Source organism: Lepus europaeus, chromosome 23 (genome assembly GCF_033115175.1).
Source record: "Lepus europaeus isolate LE1 chromosome 23, mLepTim1.pri, whole genome shotgun sequence".
NCBI classification, from domain to species: Eukaryota; Metazoa; Chordata; class Mammalia; order Lagomorpha; family Leporidae; genus Lepus; species Lepus europaeus.
Window position 1 is genome coordinate 25,565,532 of NC_084849.1, and position 17,122 is coordinate 25,582,653.

A 17,122-nucleotide genomic window follows, 5' to 3' on the forward strand; every position below is an offset into this window, starting at 1 on the left:
GAAGCCCTACCCAACAGGTGAGGACATGGAGAAATAGTAGAACCTGGGAAGCCACAGAGGCAGAGCAAGTTTGGTCCATTTGTGTGTTTTCTGGTTTATCTTACTTAAAATACTATCCTCTCTTGGGGCTGGTGCTGTGGCATAGCGGGTAAAGCTGTCGCAGTGCCGGCATCCCATGTGGATGCTGGTTCGAGTTCTGGCTGCTCTGCTTCTGATCCAGCTCTCTGCTGTGGCCTGGGAAAGCAGTGGAAGATGCCCCAAGTCCTTGGGCCCTGCACCCATGTGGGAGACCCAGAAGCTCCTGGCTTCGGATCAGCACAGCTCCAGCTGTTACAGCCATCTAGGGAGTAAACCAGTGGATAAAAGACCTCTCTTTGCTTCTGCTTCTCTGTGACTCTGCCTTTCAAATAAATCTTAAATATGACCGTCTGGGTTCATTCATGTCACAAATGACAGGATTTCCTCCCCCCCCCCTTTCTTAAAAGGCTGATTATTGCACTTTGAGTCTGAACCACATTTTCTGTTTCCATTTGCCCACTGATGGACATCTGGGTTGTTTGCACGTCTTGCTCACTGAACTGCTGTGCATGGGGCAGGATGCACGTCTCTTCACAACGCCATCCGCAGTGTCTACCAGAGTGTCAACCCGGAGCTTTGACTGCTGTATTTTCATTTAGTTAAATCTGTTTTGTAGTTATTTTGTCATCTTTATTGATATCTTTTTAAAGATTTATTTGAAAGAGTTACACAGAGGAAAGGTAGAGGTCTTTGATCCACTGGTTCACTCCCCAGTTGGCCGCAATGGCCAGAGCTGTGCCAATCTGGAGCCAGAGCCTCTTCTGGGTCTCCAACATGGGTGCAGGGGCTGAAGGACTTGGGTCATCTTATGTTTTCCCAGGCCATAGCAGAAAGCTGGATCAGAAGAGGAGCAGCCAGGACTAGAACCGGCGCCCGTATGAGATGCTGGTTCTTCAGGCCAGGACGTTAACCTGCTGCGCCACAGCACCAGCCCTTTGATATCTTTGTGATTTGATTTTTTTGTAGTGATATACTTGATTAGCCTTATCTTTTTTGTATCTAGTATAGGTTTCCATTTATGATTATCACAAGACTTGGATAGAGCAACATATTTTGAGCCAATTATAACCTCATAGAAAATAAAAACTTACCCCACACCACGTACTTTGCTATTAGTATCAGAATTCATTTTATATTGTTTCTATTAACCAGTTTTTCTGGTAATGTTTTTTTTAAGTACATATTTTAGTGAGTCTGTCCTCCGTGGATTTCAGCCAGAATGTCCACTTTAGCTGTGCACAGCTTCTTTAAGGGAAACGAAAGACGAAAGGCTTTGTCAGTCCATCAGTGCTCATGTGACATGATCTGGAGCTGTAGTGATCAGGAGGCAGCAGCAGCCCCCGTCCGTCTGTACAGGTTATTTTTAGGTACGTGAAAGGTAGAAGAGAGGGAGAGGGAGAAAGTACCTTCCATCTGCTAGTTCACCCCTCAAATGTGCACAACAGCCAGGGCTGGGCCAGGCTGAAGGCAGGATTTCAGCCTGGGTCTCCCCCGTGAGTGGGGGTGGGGGGAGCCCTAACACTGAAGCCATCATATGCTGCCTGCCTTGAGGCTTTAGCCTGTGGCTGGATCAGAAGTGAAGCAGCCAGGACTTGAGCTGGTCATCCCAGGTGGCAGCTTAACTCACTGCATCACAAGTCCTGTGCCTCTCCTTCAGTGTTTTAAGATTTTATTTGAGATGTAGAGTTAGAGATGGAGAGAGGTCTTCCATTTCTGGTTCACTCCCCTGGATGGCTGCAATGGCTGGAGCTGCGCTGATCTGAAGCCAGGAGCTTTATCCGGGTCTCCCACACGGGTGCAGGAACCCAAGCACTTGGGCCATCTTCTGCTTTCCCAGGTCATAGCAGAGCTGGATCAGAAGATGAACCATATGGGATGCTGGCGCCGCAGGTGGAGGACTATTCTGCACCACAGTACGGCCCCATGTCCTTCAGTTTTAAAGGATGGTTTCTTCCAGCAGCTTGAATGTTTGCTCTCACCGCTGGTTTCCAAGGCTTTTGCTGAGAAATCTGCCAGTCTTGTGGCATCCCTGCTCATGTGATAACTCAGGGGACAAAGGTGCTCTGGAGAAATCAAAGTGGGTGTGGGGCCGGCACTGTGGTGCATCGGGTAAAGCCAACGCCTGCAGTGCCGGCATCCCATGTGGGCATCAGTTCGAGTCCTGGCTGCTCCACTTTTTTAAAAAAAATTGACAGAGTTGTAGACAGAGAGAGGTCTTCCTTCTGTTGCTTCACTCCCCAAATGGCCACCACAGCCAGCATTGCGCTGACCTGAAGCCAGGAGCCAGGTGCTTCTTGGTCTCCCATGTGGGTGCAGGGGCCCAAGCACTTGGGTCATCCTCCACTGCCCTCCCGGGCCACAGCAGAGAGCTGGACTGGAAGAGGAGCAACTGGGACTAGAACCCAGTGCCCATATGGGATGCCAGTGCTGCAGGCAGAGGATTAACCAAGTGAGCCACGATGCCAGCCCACTGCTCCACTTCTGACCCAGCTCTCTTCCACGGCCTGGGAAAGCAGTAGAAGATGGCCCATGTCCTTGGGCCCCTGCACCCACATGGGAGACCTGGAAGAAGCTCCTCACTCCTGGCTTTGGATTGGTGCAGCTCTGGCTGTTTCAGCCAACTGGAGAGTGAACCAGTTGATGGAAGACCTCGCACTCTCTCTGCCTCTCCTTCTCTCCCTGTGTAACTATGATTTCAAATAAATCATTTTTATAAAAAATGGATTTATTTTGGTTTATAGTTTGAGAGATGGTGGGAGCACAAAGAATGTCAACAGAGAAAGGAAAAGAATATTCTAGATGTCCATAATGATTGGCATATCGCTGGCACTGAGGTGGCTGCTGTGGGTCAGGGGCAGGGGAACATCCGTCCAAGTGAGGGAGCGCTGGCTGCGTGGGCCCGGCTGACACCACAGTGGGGTAAGCAGGAAGCAGCTGCTGGGACAATACATACATAGGGCCAGGTGCACCTGTCCCCACCACTGGTCCCCAGGGCCAGTGGTGTCCCCCAGGAGGGCAGGAGGCTGCTTTCAGGAACCCCGTGGGGACACCTGGGGCTGGCTCACAGGGCTCGCATCCGGCCACAGGGCCAGGCTTCTGTCTCTCCCCGAGGAATTTCTTTGGCTGTCCATGTCCCTGGTGATGTCGACACTGCTGTAAGAAGTGCCTCCCCTAGGCAGCTGGACGTAGCGGATTTCTCTCTCTGCACCTGTGCGTTGTTAAGGTCCTCTCTCTTTGGGTTTATGAATGCACTTTTAAAATCCCTTTTGTTGGGGGGATGGCATTTGGGGCAGCAGTTAGGCTGTCTGCCTTCCGTATGTGGGAGCATGGTGTTCAAATCCTGGCTCCTTTATTTCCAATCCAGCTTCCTCTTAATGTGCACCCGGGAGACAGCAGGTGATGGCTCAAGTGGTTGGGTTCCTGCCATCCACGTGAGAGACTGGGGTTGGGTTGTGGAATCCTGGCTTTGGTCTGGCTCAGCCCCAGCTCTTGGTGGGGTGGGGTGGCAGGATTTGGGTGTGAACCAGTAAATGGAAGCTCCCTCCCTCTCTCTGCCTTTCAAATAAAATACAAATATTTAAAGACAAACTTAAAAATTCCATTCATTTCTATTTCTTTGGCTTTGTTATTAGCATGTGTCTGAAAACCCATCGTTGCATATGGTGGAGGTGGGCGGCGGAGCATTTTTCCCCTTAAGGGACACAGGACAAATAGTTAAGAATGTGGGGACCGTGCCCCTTGCCCTGGGTGGGGGAGGCCTGTACGTTCTGAGGCTACAGAAACTGAACGATGAAGGAAACTCCTGCTCTGTTAGGTGAACGCTATGCTAGGAGCAGCTGGGCAGGGCCGCGGAGGGCACTGCCGCTGAGCCTGGGCTTTCTGGGGATGCCATACCCCAGAAGAGCCTGCAGGGGGCAGATGAGAGCCGGGCAGTCCAGGTGCTGAAAAGGCACGCCCTGCAGGAATGTTCTGTGACCAAAGGGACCAGTAGCTTGGAGGAAGAGTGGGGAGAGTGGTCCAGGGGACCTGGGAGCCATGCTAAGGTCTTGGGCTTTTCCGTCCAATAGCAGAGAGGTCAACATGAAGTTTTATTTGTCGTGTGCTTGTGTTTGCTTTTAATGCTCACATTCTGACTTAAACACTGAGATCCTGCTCTGGTTGAAGGCACCAGCTGTCTGGGACCGCTGAGGTGCAGGAGGGGCGGGGTTTAGGCCAGGGCCATGCATACCGCATGTGGCCTGTGCGTGTGTGTGTGTCATGGTGTCTCCTGAGATGGGCACCTGGGAGACCTTGGCTCACCCTCTGCAGGTGGTCTCACACAAGGGCACCACAGACATCTCTAGGGTTTGTGCTTTTAGCTCTTTGCAGGCCAGACCCAGGTTTAGGCCACAGTCAACTGCTGTCAGAGGGATTAAGGTGGAGCTGAGGGTCGTGGTCTCTTCTTCCCCGGGGGGCGAGGGGTCCTGGCAGGGCCCAGGGGAAGTTGGATGAGGCTGCTTGGGTCACTGTGGGTCTCCTGGAATCCCGCCCCCCCCAACCCCCAGCCCAGTCAGGCACTGCAGGGGGTGGGGCAGGGAGGGTCAGCCTTGACTTCTGCCTGGAGAAAGTCATCCTACAATTGGCCAGAAATGAAGGAGCATAGAGGCCCCCCCACCCCCAGCATCTCCCTTCCACACACACAGCTGAGCAAGGCAGCCTCTTGCTCCCCAGGGTCTTGCTGCATGAGCGTGAAGCCGGGCCAGCCAGCGCTGTCAATCACACGTCCTCTCGGGCAGCGTGGACACAGCTCCCCCATCTCTGTGACGCTGCTATGCCAGACCCCGGTCAGGCCTTTCACGTTAGGAGGCCCCACGCTGTAGGCATCAGAAGCTTCGGTTTCCAACAGAAATTTTCCACTGGGGGCAAGCAACCCTCATCTGGGGTCACAGTTCCCCAAAAGCAGTGAGGTACGTTTGGATCAACAACATGCGCCTTGCGGTACCAGGTAAATTACCTTTGAGTTCTGCAACCTCTGTTATTATTGATTTCTTTATCTGAGAGGCAGATGGAGTGAGAGAGGGAGAGAGCTCTCACCTGCTGGTTCATGCCTGCAACAGCACCCAGAGCTCAATCCAGGTCTCCTAAATGGACGACAGAACCCCAACTACTTGAGCCATCACCCCTGCCCCCAGGGGTCTGCAGTAGCAGGAAGCTTGGGCCTGTGAGGTGGGGCTGATTGGCAGGGGCTGCTGTGACGGGGAGCAGGGCAGAAGGTGCGGGTGCCCCTCTACCCCAGGAGAGGAGTGCCAGAGGGACCTGGAAGGCTCTGGCGAGGTGGCAGCGACCCTGCGCAGAGGCTCAGGGCCTGTATTCCTCTGTGGGTCTGGATCTAGCCCTTGGCACAGCTTGCGCCAGGGGGGCGAGGGGTCCTGGCTGCCAGAGCTGTGGCTGCACCAGCCTGGGGAGAACCGATCTGGCCCCGGAGGCTCTCCAGGACCCAGCCAGATTCAGTTCCGTTTTCATCCAAGGGAGGATGTGGCTTGTGGTGGTCACGTCTGCCCGAGATGCCATGGCAGGCAAACACAGGGGCTTCAGAGCAGCCAGCAGTGCTGTTTAGGGCTGGCCCCTTCTTCTGCCCAAGACTGGGAGTTGTCCTGGCCCTGAGAGGCGTGGGGAGGCAGGGATCATGGCTTCCGTGCTGTGGGCAGTGGTATCACACCCACATGGGGGTGCAAGGGTGGGGAGCAGCTTCAGCATAGACCTCTGGGGGTAACCCTGCCCCAGGCCCCAAGGCTAAGGTCAGAGTCAGGCGTGGGCCAGCACTGCAGTGGGGGAGCTGGGCTGGGTCACAAACCTCCTGGAAGCTCTCTCCATGCCCTATAGGATGTCTCTGAGGGCACCCACACACTGTTACTAATCAGCACCTAGCCCGTCTCGCTGATGACCGCAAACCCTCCAGGATGCACTGCCTGGCCGTCAGTCAGGGTTTGTGGGACACAGGGATCCAAGCACAGTCCCATCAGCCCACAGGTTCTGACTTTCCTTGTGGTCCTCAGGACCCACATGTGGTTAACAGGGAGTTTGTTACAGAATCCAGTGGTCACAGCTGGACATGAGCCAGGGGATATCTGGGATGGCCTGCCCCACTGGGGACATGTGGGATGCACAGAACTCATTCGTGGGGGGGGGGAGCTGGGGAGAGCTTCCAAGAGACGGATGAGCCTTTGGACAGCATTGGCCTGAGTGGATGGGGACAGACAGAACCTCAAGTGGTGGGGGTCTCAAGGATGCACTCCGGATCAGTCAACGGTAAAGTACAAGGGCACTTCAGAAAGTCCTTGGAAAGTGAAATTCAAAGGTAAGTTTATTCTGGTGCCAAAAAGAACAACAAATAAACCACCCTGAAACCCATTCACCCAAGGGAGCCTCACAAAATTCATGAATAAAGCTTTATAGGAAAAACTTCTTAGACTTGAGTGATTTTGTGTGTGTGCCACAATAAACTTACCTTTTAGTTGCATTTTCCCGTGAACATTTTGCTCATACAAGAGTGGATCTGCAACCAGTTTGGACTCTTAAGGGTAACTGAGCCAGCATGTCCCAGGAGAGTGGGTTTTTTTTTTTGCCATTTCCTCTTTTTTTATTTAATAAATGTGAATTTACAAAGTTCAACTTTCGTATTATTGTGGCTTCCCCCCCCCAACCTCCCTCCCTCCCACGGTCCTCCCCACTCCCACTCCCTCTTACATCCCACCCTTCATTGAGTTTCATTTTCAATTACCTTCATATACAGAAGATCAACTTAGAATATACTAAGCAAAGATTTCAACAGGCTGCACTCACACAACCATACAAGGTATAGGGTATTGTTCGACTAGTAGTGTTGTCTTTAAGTTTCATAGTAAAACACATTAAGGACAGAGATCCTACATGGGGAGCATGTACCCAGTGACTTTCATTGTTGATTTAACAATTGGCACTCTTATTTATGACGTCAGCAATCACCTGAGGCTCTTGCCATGAGCTGTCTAGGCTATGGAAGCCCCTTGAATTCACCAACTCTGAACTTGTTTAGTCAAGGCCATATCACAGTGGAGGTTCCTTCCTCCCTTCAGAGAAAGGCACCAGGACAGTGTTCTACAAAATATTTTCCTCTGGAATATTCCCAGGGGTTTAGTTAGTGGGGCAGACACCTGCCTCCCCCATTGGAAAACCTGGATTCAACACCTGGCTCTGTCTGGCTCCTGATTTCAGCTTCCTGCCAGTGAAGATGGCTAAAGACATTGGGTGCTGGGGTCATTGTTATGGCACAGGGGGTTAAGCATCCACCTACCTGTGACACTGACATCTCATGTGAGCCCTGGATCGAGTCCCGGCTGCTTTACTTCCTATCCAGCTTCCTGCTAATGCACCTGGAAAAGCAGCAGAAGATGGCCCGAGTGCTTGGGCCCCTGCCACCCTGTTGGAGACCTGTCCAGATGGAGTTCCTAGTTCCTGGCTTTGACCTGGCCCAGTCCTGGCTGTTGCAGCTATTTGGGGAGTGAAGCAGCAGGTGGAAAAAAAATCTCACTTTCTCTCTCTCTCTCTCTCTCCTTTTCAAATAAAAGAAAATTTTAAAGAAAATTGGGGGGGGGCGGCTGGTGCTGAGGCACTGTGGTAAAGCCGATGCCTGCTGTGCCAGCATCCCATATGGGCAACAGTTTGAGAGTTGGCTGCTCCACTTCCAATCCAACTCGCTGCTGTGGCCTGGGAAATCAGTAGATGTTCCAAGTCCTTGGGCCCCTGCACCTGCTTGGGAGACCTGGAAGAAGCTCCTGGCTCCTGGCTTCAGATCAGCACAGCTCTGGCCATTGTGGCCATCTGGATTGTGAATCAGTGGATGAAAGACTGACTCTCTCTCTCTCTCTCTCTCTCTACCTCTCCTCCTCTCTCTGTGTAACTGTGACTTTCAAGTCAAATAAATAAATCTTATGTATGTAAAAAAAGAAAATTGGGTGCCTTCCACCCATTTGGGAGACCTGGATTAAGTTTCCTGCTTCCCTGCTTTGGCCCTGGCCCAGCCCCAGCTGTTGTGGGCATGCAGGGAGTGAACCAGCAGACAGGAGAGGAGTGCCCCGTCAAAATCAAGAGCCAACCAACCAACACACAACCCAACAGCCAGTAACAAACCCACATCCCAGCCCCTCTGTATTTAGACAACTGGAGCCACATCCCACGAAGCATCCCTTGCTACCAGGGACCTACTTTTCTGGTTGCAACCAGCCTGAGCTCACTTCACAACCTTCTCCGAGCTGCAATGCAAATGTGCAGAGTGGCACTTGAGGTGTCACTGGAGATCCATTCATTTGCTGGTGGCTAATGGTTTCTCCTAAGCTATACCAGCCACATACCAGCTGGTTAAAATTATCACGGGTGGCTCCCGTCTGTGATATACACACAGCACTTTCAATGGACAAACCGTGCATGCTTCCATTTGTACGAGGGGTTTGAGCCACCAGCTTCATAAAGGTGACAGAGGGGGTAACGGTGGCCAGGGGAACAGGGAGCTGGTGTTAAGTGGGTCCAGAATTTCAGTTTCACAGGAGGAAAAGTTCTGGAGGTCGGTGGGGGTGGTGGTTGCCCAGTGATGTCGGGGGACTTGGTGCCATTGAAGTGCAGGCTTAAAAATGGTCAAGATGGGGTTGGTGCTGTGGTGGTGTGGGCTAAGCCTCCGCCTGCAGTGCTGGCATCCCATATGGGTGCCAGTTCAAGTCCCAGCTGCTCCACTTTCGATTCTGCTCTCTGCTATGGCCTGGAAAAGCAGAAGATGGACCAAGTGTTGGGAACCTGCACCCACATGGGAGACCTGGGAGAAGCTCCTGGTTTTGGATCAGCTCAGTTCTGGCTGTTGCGACCATTGGCAGAGTGAACCAGCAGGTAGGAAACCTTAGTTTCTCTCTCTCTCTCGCTCTCGCTCTCTCTCTCTTTGCCTCTCAAATAAATAAATATTTTTTAAAAATGGTCAGTGGGGGCCAGGGCTATGGTGTAGTGGGTAAAGCCACCACCTGCAGTGCCGGCATCCCATATGGGCACAGGTTCAAGTCCTGGCTGCTCCACTTCCAATTCAGGTCTCTGCTGTGGTCTGGGAAGGCAGTAGAAGATTGACCAGGTCCTTGGACCCCTGCATCCATGTGGGAGACCTGGAAGAAGCTCCAGACTCTTGGCTTTGGATTGTCCCAGTTCCAGCCCTCAGAGTCATTTGGGGTGTAAACCAGAAGATGGAAAACATCTCTCTCTCTCTCTGCCTCTCCTTCTCTCTGTGTAACTCTGAATTGTAAATAAATAAATCATTAACAAAATGGTCAGGATGGAAATTTTGTTACCTATGTTTGATCACAATTGAGAAAGAAACTTAGGAAAACTTGCTGACAAAAAGCCCACTTTTACATCCATTGTCTTGCACCACCAACCATGGTCCTGGGGGGTGAGCAGAACTGGCAGCACTTCCAACCTCACCTCCAAGGGAAGACAGGGAGCTTGGAGATTTCCATATGGCCTGTGGGGTCACTCCTGGCCCCCTCCTTACTGCCTGCCACCCACCCGATACCAAAGTACAGGGGCCCAGGGCCCAGGGGCTCACAGCCTAGGAAGAGGGTGAAGGGGCCTGGCCTGTGCTCCCAGTGGTGACTCCCCTACTGGCCCCTGGATGAAATCCGTGATGATGAGTTTGCAAGAGCTACTGCACAGCATGGAGACGTCAATGAGGCCCAAGGTTTCTGGGACGTGATGGATATGTGGCTTCCTTGATTTAATCACTCCACAATGTCTGCATGTATCAGAACATGGCCTTGTATACTGTAAATGCATGTTACTTGAGATTGGATCCTACTTTAATACAGCTGGGGGAGGGCAGGCAGAATTGATAAGAATGTGTGTGCGTGTGTGCATGTGTGTGTGAGAGAGAGGGAGGGAGGGAGGGAGGGGCCTCTGAGGTGCTGTGCGTGGTGCATTGAACACCTTTCTGTTCTTTAGATCATGAATCTGGACTACAACAGTGGCCGTGTCTTGGGGAGTGAACCAATGAACGGAAGGAAGGTCTGTTTCTGTGCCTTTGAGAAATTGATTTTGTATTATTTTCAAATAGGTTGTAACTTGTGTTATTCACTTAATAAACAATTTCATGAATAGATATTAAAAATGTCAAAAATCTATAATATGGATGAAACTTGAAGACACTATGCTAAAAGAAATGAGCCACACACACAAAGACAAACACTGTATGACTGTACTTACTTGAGTTCCCTGAGTAGACAAGTTATGGAGGCATAAAATAACGCAGAGGTACCAGTGCCAGAGGAAGAGGAATGGGAAGTTATTGTTTAATGGATGCAGACTTCCTGTTTGGGAAGATGGAAAATTCTGGAGGCAGATGGTGGTAACAGTTGCGCAACAGTGTGAATGTACCTAAATGCCACTGACCTGCACTTTAAGAAAATGGGCAAAATGCTACATTTTATGCTCTGTATATTTTACTATAATTAAAAAGTAGAAATAGTATTATATAATACGAGAGAGATGGAGAGATAAATATGTATTGCCCTTTAAAAATATACTTCTATAGTGCTTAACTTTATGTTATATTCTTATAAGTTTAAAGGTTTTTCTTAACAGCCCCAGAAAAGCCTTCCATTTTCATTACAAAACCAACCACCTCTCACTGGCCCATCGTCTAAGCTGGAACACAACTAATCTGATGTCCCCGACAGTAACTCAATGCTGTATTCCTGTGTGAAACAGCAAAGGTAATGCCCCAGGCTTCTTGTGGTTTTGGGATAACAGAAGGCAAGTTTGTTGTTTTTTAATGATTCTGTGCCTGTTTTACCTTAGTGAGGAATGCTCAGATGCAACCATCTCAGGACACAGAAACCACTTCATCCTGGAGGTGAGGTGACTCAGTCTAAGGTGACCCCAGGATCCCCCCAAAGTGAGTGCCCTATAACCAGAGGAAGACAAAGACCTGGGTGGGGCAGGTGGCCAAGTTCCTCTGAGAGCGTTTGCCGCTTTCCAGGTGGAGATGGGTGGTAGGCAATTTAGGAGGAGCTGAGGAGAGTGTCTGCAGCTGGGAGAGACTAGATCTCACCATACAGGCAGAGTGGGGGTCCACAGCATGACAAGATGGCAGAGGAGGACCCAGGGTGGTAGTCTGGGACCCAGGGGGCAGGGGCTTGAGAGAACGGGAAGCCAGGGAGAAGAGTGGGTAGTCTCAGATACCAAGGGGAAGAGAAGCACTAGAAAAAGGGCAGACCGTGTGTCGCATCCTGGAGAGAACTGGAGAGGAACCTTAGACTTGACCCTGATGAGGAATTTCTTGACCTTGAGCTGAGATATTTCAGAAAGAAACAGGGCCGGCACCACAGCTCAATAGGCTAATCCTCCGCCTTGCGGTGCCGGCACACTGGGTTCTAGTCCCAGTCGGGGCACCGGATTCTGTCCCGGTTGCCCCTCTTCCAGGCCAGCTCTCTGCTGTGGCCAGGGAGTGCGGTGGAGGATGGCCCAAGTCCTTGGGCCCTGCACCCCATGGGAGACCAGGAGAAGCACCTGGCTCTTGCCTTCGGATCAGCGCAGTGTGCGGGCCACAGCACGCCAGCCGCGGCAGCCATTGGAGGGTGAACCAATGGCAAAGGAAGACCTTTCTCTCTGTCTCTCTCTCTCATTGTCCACTCTGCCTGTCAAAAAAAAAAAAAAAAAGAAAGAAACAGGGATGAGAGCCGCGGGCCATTGCCCTGTCCCCAGGGTGAAAAGACGGTGCCTGGTGCAGGCAGCATGGATGTACAGATGACAGGTGGATGGAAGGACAGATGACTACACATGTAGACGTTTAAGCAGATGCATGGACAAATGGATGAAGGGTGGCTGCGTGAGTACACAGATGCTGGACAAATGGATGGACGTCCTGGGCACAGAGCAATCAACAGCTGCAAAGTATGGTCTGAGAAGGCTTCATGGATGAGGGGGGCAGATCTGCGTCTCCATGAGCAGACACCAAAGCAGGGGTGTCTCCATAATGTTTTAAGTCAGACATGGCCCCGTGTCCTTAGGTCTAGGGATATGAGAAAACTTACAGACCCTAAAATAAGACCACATCCCTTGGTCACCTGAGAGGGATGCATCACTGTGATTTGCTGACCTCCTGCTGTGCACAGCAGCACAATCAACAGTTTGCAGGGAGGACACACTGAGGTCACTCCAAGGCTGCCTTGGACAGGGTGCCAGAACTCTGGGGAGGGGGGCGGCTGGCCAACCACCTGCACTGTGCCGAGAATGCAGCCCTGCCTGATGAGTCTGTGCCTCTAACGCCCCGCAGGTTGCCGCTCCAGCCCGGCCCCCAAGAGGCAGGCCCCAGGTGCTGGCTCCACGGGTTTTGGTCTGAGTCTCAGTCACGGTGGTATATCTTTGGCAGTGGGACCCAGCTCTCAGTCACAGGTAAGTGGCTCTCCAAGCCTCTCCCTGCCATCCCACCTCCTGCAGTCTGTGCGAAGTCTGTTTTATCTCCCTCGGGCTTTGCCCTTCTGCCCGTCCTGGCTTTAGGGTCCTTGCCTTTCACCGTGGGTTCTGGGAGAGGTAGGTGGTCTCAAGACAGCTCACAGAAAGGATCCCAGCAGCAGGAGCCTTCCTATCCCAACACTTGGACATGGCCAAGTCTGGGCACCTGGGCTGGGGGTTGCTCAGGCACAGGGGCTCCTTCCCTCTTCTAAGGCAGGTCCCTGAGAAGGGGCAGATACTGGTTCTGATCAGAGGTTCTAGCAGGCATTGGAGACAGCTCCTGAGTCTCTAGGGTCTGAGTTGAGGGCCTGAGGTCCAACTAGGCTGGGAGAAGCACCCAGGAGGCCCCGGGGCATGGCCGGGGCTGTGACCCCAGCATCCAGAGGCACAGGATTCCTCTGAGGGAGGGCCAGCAGAGGGTGGAGAGGGCTCTGACTCATGCCAGGCTGTGCTATCTGAGCTCTGCTGGGCCATGAAGACACAGGGACACTGAGGGACAGGACAGACTGGGTGAGGTGACCAGAGCCCAGGACTAGTCACAAAGGAGCAGATCTGGAGCCCCTGGGATCCATGTCTCCCCTGACCATGGCCTGGCCTCCTGCCTTCCCTGAAGGGCACAGTAGACCCAGTGGCCCAGGAGGGGGAGCAGAGGGCAGTTCAGAGAAGCTCTGGCTGCCGGGTGGAATGAGAGGCTGCTGGGGCAGCCATGGGGGTCACTCCGCCCTGGTTTGGGGAGCATTCCCAGGAGCCAAGGAAAAAGTGAGCCACTAGGGAGGGCCAGGGGGGAGAGGGGCCTCACTGGGACAGAGCCTGAGGGGGCAGGAGGCTTCAGGACCCTCCCTCACATGCCGTGCACAGGCGGGGGCCGTCCCCACACAGCCCCGACTGTGCTGCTGGGAGGGTGGGCCCTTTGTTCAGAGGAGTCTCCAGGCACTGAAAGAATGAAGTGGAGGCCTTGGCTTGGGCTGGGGTTCAGCAGGTCAGGGCCAGATTCCAATCTCAGCCTCTGGGGATTGGAGAGGAGCAAGGCTGCCCTGTGATGAAGTGGAAGCTGAGGCCGCAGAGGGGATGAGCAGGGTCAACTCAACTGGGAGAGACTTGGAAGGGCTTTGGGAGGGGGCAGGACTGTTTGTTCCCCAGGCAGCTGATGGGCAGGAGAGGAAGAGAAAGGAGCATGGTCCCTGGCGGGGGGCAGGGGAGGATGGGGACAGAAGGTTGCATTGTGAGAGAACTCCCCAACACCCAGACCCATCCGCTATTTCACATCTCTCTGTCCCTGCAGGTCAGCCTGTGGTCGCCCCCTTGGTCACTCTGTTTCCACCCTCCTCAGAGGAGCTCAAGGCCAACAAGGCCACCCTGGTGTGTCTGATCAGTGACTCCTACCCAGGCACAGTGATGGTGGCCTGGAAGGCAGATGGAGCCACCATCACCCAGGGTATGGACACCACCCAGCCCTCCAAACAGAGCAACAAGTACATGGCCAGAACTTCCTCAGCCTGTCACATGGACAGTGGACATCGCATAGCCGCTTCACTTGCCGGGTCACTCGTGAGGGAAAAACCACGGAGAAGAGCGTGGCCCCTACATGCTGTCCTTAGGGACCAACTCTCACCCACCCATGGGGTCTGGAAGCTGCAGGACCCCAGGCTTCGCCTTCCACCCCTTCCCTGATATCCCAGCCCACCCCAACCCTGCATCCAATAAACTCTCAATAAACATCCTCATTGTCAACCAGACATCCTACTTGCTCTCATTTTTTCTAGTCTCTTATTTAATCTGCAACCTTCCTGGAGTTCTCTGGTTGGGGGAGGTTCCCCACACTCAGTGAGGAGGCAGCCCAAGGGGTGAGACTCGGGGTCTTCTGAGGACATCACACAGGAAACACCCCAGGAAGAAGTTTGATCACTGACATCAAGGCCTCTGACCTCTCCTTTCTCCCTTTCCTCCTCCCAGGAGAGGGCCCCCTGCTCCTTGCCTCCCTCTTGGGTGGAGACATCCTTGACTGACCTCTGTGTCCTCCCACCCCATGCCTTCTTTCCTCAGCCTGGACCTCCTCTGCCCCTGGCCCCTGCCCCCTGGAAAGTACCCTCCTCCTCTTCCCTGCTCAGCTCCTGCCTGCCTGCCTCCATTCCCCATCACCCCTGGTGATCTGGACAGCTCACAGGGCACACAATGCTTCAGAGCTACTGGATTCATGGGCTTTGAAATTCAGTGGCTGCCTTGAGTCCTCACTCCATGGCAGCTTCAGAGGCAAAGGAGGAACAGAGAAACCCAGGAAAGAAACTGTTTCCCAAAGGGACTGCCAGGAGGCAGGCACCTGAGGGGTCTGGCCAGGCAACAGGAACTCCACAGGAGACTCAGCCACCAGCTAGGGAAGGAGCTGGAGGAACCTTCAGAGAACTAGGTCAGGATCTCCCCCATAGCCAACCTGAGACTGATGGGGAAGAGAAACCTGAGACACCCCCCAGGCTCAAGAACATGTCACGTGGTCCCAGTGGCACATCAGAGCCTCTGTGGGATCAGGCTGAGCGGGACCCATGGCCATGCTTGAGCCTTTCCTGCCATAACCACTCTCAATCGCTACAGCTTCCTCCTGAGAGCACTGCTCATACTGCAAGGATTTGTTGTGGAAAATTTCCTACTGGGGCCCTCAGAAAGCCCTGGGCTTTTCCAGAAACTTCTGGGGGAGATGGGCAGAGTTGCCATTTAGTCAAGTAGGGAAACAACCCAGAAGTGGGAGCAGGAGGTACCACAATGTTTCTCTTAGAAAAAAAAAGTATTTATTGGAGAGATGCAGACAGAGACACAGCTAGACAGAACTCCCATCTCTTGGTTTCTCTCCTGAATGTCCACAGTGACAGGGACTGGACTGATGCTGAGACCTGGGAGCAGGTCTCCCATGTGGGTGGCAGCAAACAATTACTCAGCCATCACCACTGCCTCCTAGGGTCTGCATCAGCAGGAAGCTGGAGGCAGCAGCTGGAGCTGGGAATGGAACTCAGGTATTCCAATGTGGACACTAGGCTACATGGCCCCTCCCTACAATGCACCTGTGCTGAGCACCTTCTGTTTCCAGGAACTGTCTAGAGTGTCAGGACTTCTCTTATGCATGCAGCGTGAAGGAGTGAGCACCTTCCTGCAGGTCGGAAAAGCATTAGTACATTTTTGTGTGTATAGTCATGTACAAATGGCAATAACCATAGAAATCTTATCTTGTGTGCTTATAATTACTTATTGAAAATGACAAATTTTCTGGTGTCATGGATCACTAGGCTAGTCCTCCACCTGCAGAGCCAATACCCCAGGTTCTAGACCCGGTTGGGGCACCGGATTCTTTCCCAGTTGCTCCTCTTCCAGTCAGATCTCTGCTGTGACCCAGGAGTGCAGTGGAAGATGGCCCAAGTCTTTGGGCCCTGCACCCTCAAGGGAGACAGGGAGGAAGCACCTGGCTCCTGGCTTTGGATTTGCAAAATACCAGTAGCAGTGTGCTGGCCATAGGGGGTGAACCAAAGAAAAAAGGAAGACCTTTCTCTCTGTCTCTCTCACTGTCTAACTCTGCATGTCCAAAAAAAGAGAAAGAAAATGACAAATTTAATGAGACATTTATTAATTTCTTAATTCTTAAATAATTTGAATTTTTTGTCTTCGAAATCACCTGAACATACAGTTTGATATTTGAATGTAGTACTCCTGCAATTATCGACTTTCATCATTCTCTGGCAAGGAACGGTCTGACCTTTTTTTTGTGTGTGTGGGACAAAAAGGTAACACGACATCCACTATCTAGACAACATAATCAATGAAAGATATAAGCTCAGGAGCAGATATTTAGGATGCTCATTTCCTGTGTATCTGAAATTCTATTTCTGTTGAACACCAAATCTCCATGTCCATCCCCAGCTCAGAGCAAGATCCCTCTTCTGTTTTCACAAGATTGGCAGCTGGAACATCACCTGTGTGTCTAAGTAGAATCACAGAGGACTGGTCCTCCTTTGACTGCCTTATTTCACTTAGAAAGATCCAGCATCACCATTCTCGATGAATACCGAGAAGAATTGAAAGTGGGATGGAAACATCTATACACTGCCATGTTTTCTGCAGTACTATCCCTACCAACTGAGACATGGAAACAAGTTCGCCATCCACTGGCGGATGAAGGAATAAACAAATGGTCATGCACGGACACAGTGGATCATCCTCCTCCTTTCAGAGGAGGAAATCTTGTCCTTCGGGAAATGTAAATATCTATGAAGGGAGCTGGAACACTTGGATGGGACAAGATGGAGAGCTCCAAACAACCTATCATTCACACAGATAAAAGTGAAATCTGAGCAGAGGGCACATTTTTCAACACTCTTAGAAGCCACACTGAGAGGCAGATTGGATTAAGTGCAAATCTCGGCCGGTGCCGTAGCTTAACAGGCTAATCCTCCCCCTTGTGGCACCGGCACCCCGGGTTCTAGTCCCGGTTGGGGCACCGGATTCTATCCCAGTTGCCCCTCTTCCAGGCCAGCTCTCTGCTATGGCCCGGGAAGGCAGTGGA

General features: G+C 52.2%; 1 pseudogene; it reads left to right on the forward strand.

Moving 5' to 3' along the window:
• The first annotated feature begins 6,344 nt into the window (after positions 1-6,344).
• Positions 6,345-14,177, forward strand: LOC133752044 (immunoglobulin lambda constant 3-like; annotated as a pseudogene).
• Positions 14,178-17,122: the final 2,945 nt, after the last annotated feature.